This window comes from Sinocyclocheilus anshuiensis, unplaced genomic scaffold, assembly GCF_001515605.1.
Source record: "Sinocyclocheilus anshuiensis isolate Anshui unplaced genomic scaffold, SAMN03320099.WGS_v1.1 scaffold119, whole genome shotgun sequence".
NCBI lineage: Eukaryota > Metazoa > Chordata > Actinopteri > Cypriniformes > Cyprinidae > Sinocyclocheilus > Sinocyclocheilus anshuiensis.
In genome coordinates this window covers 193,522-200,941 of record NW_015549581.1, presented here as the reverse complement: position 1 = coordinate 200,941, position 7,420 = coordinate 193,522, and the positions used below count along the sequence as shown (strand labels likewise).

At 38.0% G+C, this 7,420-nt stretch overlaps 1 pseudogene; it reads right to left on the bottom strand.

Annotated features, from left to right (window-relative positions):
- Positions 1–7,420, bottom strand: part of LOC107657739 (dihydropyrimidine dehydrogenase [NADP(+)]-like) — a 197,262-nt pseudogene that overhangs the window by 143,318 nt on the left and 46,524 nt on the right.

Here is a 7,420-nt window from a genome sequence, read left to right as displayed (position 1 = left end):
AAAAACACAAAAAAACTTTAACATAAATATTACTCTTTTATAAATATTTAATATTAATTAATAATAAATTAATTTTAACACTTTAAATATTAACAGTATCTCAATAATACGCCTAAGTGACATCACTGTAAAGGAAAGTTGTTTCAAGACAGAGCAAGATCTCACATTTTGATGAAACATTACAAAGTCAAACCTTTACTTCAATTGAGCACAGTGAGACCAGAAACATTTATTAAGAAAGTCAATGCGCAGATACACAACATACCTTGCTTGCAATACTGCTAATGAAGGCCTTTATGTTCAGATTGGTCGGGTAGCTTTTCTGACACGGTGCATCTGCACACTTCAAACGTCTGTAAGAAAACAAGACTGTGCTTGAATTACCCCACATGCAATGCAAAGTGAAGTTATTTACAGTAAAAACAGAGAACTTTGCGTCGTCGACCCACTGGAACGGCACATTCCAGCCAATTACAAACACTCTACGGCACCCAGAGGAAATCAATCCCCAGCTTTTGTGCCGGAGGACTTTTCTCCCAGCAACTACATCTCAAAAGACGCCATATTGATGACACACCGGTTTTGAATGACAAATAGGATAATTTGGAGCCGCCCAATTAAATATTCATGCCCAATTAGGATGGATGTGGTACGTTTGGCCCCTGGATGTGAATGGCGTGTGACAGGAGGCAGCCGACTGGGGCTGCTGGGAAGGAAGGAAGGAAGGAAGGGAGGGAGGGCTGCTACTGTAGTTCACAATCATTATTTCGCATTTTACAAACACACAGCTGTTTAAAAATTCACCACGCTAATGACTTCAGATTATGTATCAGTAATTTGGAAGAGTGCTTTTTCCTTTACAATGAGCACAAAGGGGGGAGGACGTACAACTGGAACAGAGCAAGGAAAAGGAGATGTGGAAACAAGGGAGGAAAAAGACACTCCCCGTTGCCTTCGATGTGAAACGCACAACTTGTGCCAAGAATGCGGACACAAAAAGTGCACAAAACACACCGGTAAGAACACCTGCACGTTTAGATTCACGCGCAGTTGGATGCCCATAATAATCCCGTCTCACAATTCTCAAAGCTCGCCGCGGACTAGAGTGCACAAGGCTGCCATTAATACCACTTACCGTGGTGACAGTGGGGTAATTACTGTAGTGCGGTGGCCAGGTACCGGCGCCACAAAGGACCACAGCGCTACCGTCTTGCTTTTATAAACCAGGGTGGCTGATCATAATGTGACATTAGTTTTGACCTGCTTTTCTTTATTTGATCATAAATTATCCTTAGCCTAAAGGATTAGAGATATTGCAGGAGTCTTGGCCCAGGAGAGGGTCTGGAGTTGGCTTTGACGCTGAGATGAAGGCTAATCTCGGAGGATGCTGGGCCTATCACACTTCTGATCTCCGCAGAGATGATTAATACAGAGAGGGGACACCGAGCAGCTGCGGGAAGACATAAAGCCACACTCGCATAAATATCTCTCACGCTGGCGTTCCTCTCCGCTTATTGTGAAGGAAAAAGCACTCTTCCAAATCAGTGATATATCATCTGTTATGATCATCGGCGTGTGTATCTTACAAAATATGCATGTAGAACATGAAATGGTGCAGTGGTTCATATTCAGCTTCCTGTACGATAAATACGTTAGCATAAATGTATTAAAGCTCTGGCTCTTTGAAAATACAATAGTTCTATATAATGTAGATATACTTTAAAGTTCAAAACTAATCATAGACCATTAATGAATCAAATACATGGTAGTGATTATGACTAGTAATAGGTTGAAATATCACCCAGGCCAATTAACCAAATGACATATATTTTGCTGAATAAAAACAACATTTATTAATACACATTTTAAAAATTAAAAAAGAAAAATTAAAAATGTTTGTTTTTATAACCGTTCAACCAATTGTATTATTTGTTTTATATTTGTATTTTATTTTAGTACTTTTTAGTATTTTAGAATTTTTATTTTGTTTTTCATAACTATAGCAACTGTTCTCAATTTAAATGTATGTTAATACAGGGGTTTTCAACCTTTTAGGACATGCGCCCCCCCCAAGTTTGTCTAATTTCACTCGCGCCCCCCCAACATCCAACATCAACATTCAATGTGATGGCTGAGCCTGTTTCTGAGATAACAACATGCCAATCCGTGGTTGGATTTCCGACACGGCTAATCGTAAATCATCTTACACTGTCAATAAGCGTAACCAGGGTTGCCAGGTTTTCACAACAAAACCCGCCTAATTGCTACTCCAAACTAGCCCAAAACTACAAAACGCGGCAAGTGCTAAAGTAGCCCAATTCCGCGGGAAAACCGCGGACTTGGCAACACTGAGTGTGACTGATAATCGAGCCAACTCTGCTCTGTCGACTAGCAGTGGGAGTCAGATTGCCCCCTAGTGGATGGCTAAAGATTTGTTAACTCATATTCATACATTCTCAAGGGAACGTCTCTGAATTAACTGATGCTCGTGCCCCCCATGACAGGTGCTGGCGCCCCCTTGGGGGGGCACGCCCCACAGGTTGAAAACCCCTGTGTTAATATAATTTATTATGCTTTTTACTATTTACTATTTAAATACATTTTTTATAATTTATTAATGTGATGGCAAAGCTGAATTTTCAGCATTATTACCCCAGTCTTCAGTGTCACATGATCCTTCAGAAATCAATATGATGGTTTGGTGCTCAAGAAATGTTTGTTATTATTATCAATGTAGAAAACATTTGCTTAACATTTTTGTGGAAACCGTCATATATTTTTTTCAGGATTATTTATTTATTTATTTTGATGAATAGAAATAAAGAGAATGGCTTTTATTTAAATTTTAATTTCAAATGAAAGTATTAATTTCGTTGAAGACCTTGTAAAATCAAAACTGAAGTTTTGTGGCTTTTAGTCTCATGTATGAGATGATTCACAATGTCTTCCAAAAAATATTGACGACATTGCACACTACATAGATTTTTGTCCCATCTAATACTCTCTAAAATGTTTCTAATGGTGTGTGCACACCAAAAGTGAATTTAATTATTTGCATGAGTAGATTACAAAGTCAATGCAAAGATGCGAATAGATGTGAATTTGCGCAATATTCACCTCAATTGCGTCTTCCGCGCAAGTTGAAAAATTTAAACTCGAGCTGAAAATTCGCATGACATGTCGTGCAAGCCAGTCAGCAAAGAGCTTATTGACACGTCCGGTTGTATCAGAAAATGTTTATTGTTTTTATGTTTTTATTCACCCGAGTGACGCGAAAAACATCTCGTGAGTAACTTAGAGCGAGTAACGTGATCCAAATTTTCGCTTCGCTTTTGGTGTGCATACACCAAGAGTCCAATTTCAATTTGATTTACATGTCATTGAAGCATATTATATATATATATATATATAATTATACTGTAATGTTGAATGGCTATAATTAATAGGGAAAATTTAGGGAAAATGCACCAGCAGGACAAATTAAAAACATTGTAAATATAGTCATTGTAGTAGTAATAACAGCCTGTTTTTGCAAAAAGAGTTTCATGGCCGGTAAAAAAAAATTTTGGACAGTAAATTTTATCATGTCACTGGCCATTGGCAGGTGTGGCAAAAAGTTAGTTTTAGGCCCTGAGTATGAACTATGCCTGTATTCAGTGGTTAGCCAATCACAACAGAGGTCATTTGCATATAGAAGCCTGCAAGTTACAGCAACAAAATCCAGCTTGTTTATTAGGGTCAGAGAGAAGGTGAAAAACGGCCATGCAAAACTAAACGATGACTGTTTTGATGCAAAAAACCTTGACTAATGTTCTAAGTGGACTTCTGGGGAAAAACAAAATGCTACAAAATTCTAAGCTGACACACACGGCCCAAAAAACAGCTGTTCCATGGCAGGTCGAAATGTATAAACACATTCATAAAGATGAGACCCAACAGATCAAAATGAGAATCTGTGAGAGGGGCACCTTCAGTTGATTGCTGAGCGTTTTTGTCTCTCTTTTCAAAAACTGTAGCTCGGGGGAGAAAAAAAGAGGGCGAAAACGAGAATGAGTGAGAATAAAATAACCTATTCCCTCCTCTGACACGCCGGGGCTCTGCGCTATGGCTGTGGACAGGAATACCATTGTCTTTTTTTCTCCTCCCAAGGTAACATTAAAGACACCGCACATCCAGACACATTTTAGACCCTCATCCGTCTCCCCTGGCCAGCAGCCCAAGTGCTTAGCAAATGTCAACAGAAAATAATGCACATACGAAGGCAATCTTATTTGTTCAAGAATTGCTCTAGGTCACAGCAATTCAGCTGGGCTTTGAGAACGGCGCTCAGGAAAAGACTGCCTTGCAGTGTAGTGCATTAGATACAGTGCCGGGGCTTTTCTGAGCTGTAACGCAATCAAATGCATAAACAATTTTTCCTTTCTTTCCTTCCCGTTTTTTTATTACCCTCCCAAAAAATAAAAAAATAAAATAATCCAATGCGTTCAAATGAAAGGAGCTGTTGATTAGTGGACCACTGCAAGCTGATTTATTCTCCCCCTTTTCTCTCTGCTTCCTACCTTATCGTTTTACTTGAGTAATAATCTAGCGTTTGAATGTTTTCCATGATGAGTGCATTATGGGGCTCTAGAATGTGCAGGAAGCTAATCTCCCAGTTCATTGTTTTCATTATATCTCAACCAAAATGAACCCTCGACGGGAAAAGTACAATTCAATAAAACCTAGGCCTCCCAGGATTTGCCATTTTAATGATTGCTTACCTTTATGAATTAGTTGTCTCCACAAATTCAGCTCTTCACTTTTTCTTGGAGAAACTAATAATTCTGTTCATAATCTTGGGGTTGCAGCAAATTGTATCTTCTTTTAATCACAGGGTGTTTTAGGAATACAACAAAGGAGTTAAAAAAGCCCAGATGAATGCTGCACTAAAAGCATCAGGAGTAGAACAAATAAAATGCACACGAAGAGCCAAAAGCTTTCTATAGAAATTTAATGATTAAGAAATGTCAAGAAAGATTAACAAAAAGGCTGGAGCTGTGGCATTGTGGGTAGTGCATGTGTTGATGACATTTGCTTGGCCTGTGTCACAACAACATATTGCCCCATCAAATAAAGGCAAATAAAAAATAAATAAATAAATAAATAAAATAAAAATAAATTAAATTAAATTAAATTAAATTAAATTAAATTAAATTAAATTAAATTAAATTAAAATCAATTAAAATAAAATATATTTTTTTTTATTAAATTAATAAATAAATGAATGTTTTTGACAGACACTTGGCCTGGTGGTTAGTTGCAGTACTCATATTGTGCAACGTGGGTTTGAATCCAATTTGCTATTAAATAAAAACAGATTCCAAATTTTAATTAAAAAAAGATATGCATTATTCAAAGTATATACTACAGTAAAGCCAACATGGAATAAAAATATATTATATTTACTTTCGGAGTACACTTTCTTGATTTTTATTGTGCAAAAAATCTGAGACCACTACAGAACTTTTCTAAATTAATTAAAAAAAACATTTTTATTAAAAAATATATTATATTATAGTATATTATATTAAATTATATAATATTAATCACATTTTAATCATACGTTATCAGCATAACAATCTAAGTTGGATTTGAAATTGTTGTCCTCCAATGTTGAAATCTCCCTCCAGTGTAACCCCAATTTAAGTTACTATTTAATCATCTGAAATACAGTAAAAAACCTTCATCACAGTAAGTCAAATGATCAAATGTTGAGATCATTGCCAGTCACAAACCTGTTCCGTTTTATTCTGAATTGTGTTTTAGTGCTTTGTTAACTCTCATCCATGGCACAGGTTGTGCTGAACACACGCGTATGCGGTTTTGAATCTGTCTTGCCCGATAGACGCAGCTGTGTCAGTCTGCTCGGGCATCTGGTTGCAAGTTTAATGATGTCAGAGGTGCAGCTCGGCTGGGGACAGGTGGGAAGAGAGCGCCAGGTGAGGTGAGATTACTCTGTGCACTGACGGTTAGGACAGCGGCCGTCAGAACTGTCAAAACCACCCGGCCTGGGTCTGTCTGGGATCAGGGGGATAACCAACAGCTGCAAACACAGCAGACTGAAAAATGAAGAGCCAGAGACCTGCATGGCTCGGTGTGTGCAGATCTCCGCCTGAAGGATCATATGCATTTGATTGACACATCACTCAAAGCTGTCAGGTGTAGATCACATTCTAGATGTGACATTCCTAATCCAGCTGTAGCTGATCTAACCATAAAAATGTCCATTCAGATAACAAGAACACAAACCGTAAACTGTAATTTTAAGGGTGCTACCATCGGTCAGAAATCCCATTTTGAGGTATTTAAAGTTACACGGAATCAAATGCGTGGCTACCATGGTAACATATACGGCGGGAGAATGTAGGATCTGTCAGAGTGGACAAGTAAGGTTAAATGTACATGCCTGCTGCACAGTTTCACCTGTCATCTTAATTGCTTTGACACTTGTGGTTTTTTAACCAATTAAAGCAGACTCTTGGACGGTCCGGTGAGAGCAGGCCTTTGCTCCAATGCTACGGCATGTTTGCATTTATGAATATCAAGCTGAAACATGCAAATCATATAAAGAATCAGCATATTAGCATGATTTCTGAAAGATCATGTGACACTGAAGACTGGAGTAAATTTAGGTTTGCGTCACAAGATTAAATTACATTTTAAAATAAATTGAAAATAGAAAACAGTTATTTTGTAAATTGTGTGTGTGTGTGTATATATACACACACACACACACACACACATTTGATTAACATTTCAGCAAATGCATGCTAGCAGTGGTAGCTAAGCTTTCAAACACCTACTCTGAGGATATTTTTATTTCTCTATTTAATTAAACATTGATCTAGCTGATTAAAAAAGAAAGCTATACCTGAACAAAGTTGCAACTTTTTTTTTCATTTTCACTTTCACTTACATTTTCATTAACTTTACTGTGGGTGTGTTGTGGGTGGTTGTGAGCATATTGGGATGAGTTAGTTTTCTATTCAAATCAAATCACTTACCCTATGTATAGCAATAGTAAAAGTAATGGTTACCTTAGCAAGCGCTGCTAGAAAGTGAATGTTATCGACACATCACTTGCTGAAGACCACGGAGATCAGCCCACAAGCTTTTTGTGAGTAATCCAACAGAATCTCACAATTAACGCAGCTGCTCTGACCTGGGATCAGGTGTGGCGCGGTGGTAATGAGCAGAGGTAACTGCTGAAATGACCCAACCACTGATCAGTAAGAAGTAAAGGAGAGAACCCACACACTTTTACACACACACACACACACACACACACACACGCACACGCACACGCACACACCCACTGATCAGTAAGAAGTAAAGGAGAGAACCCACACACTTTTACACACACACACACACACACACACAC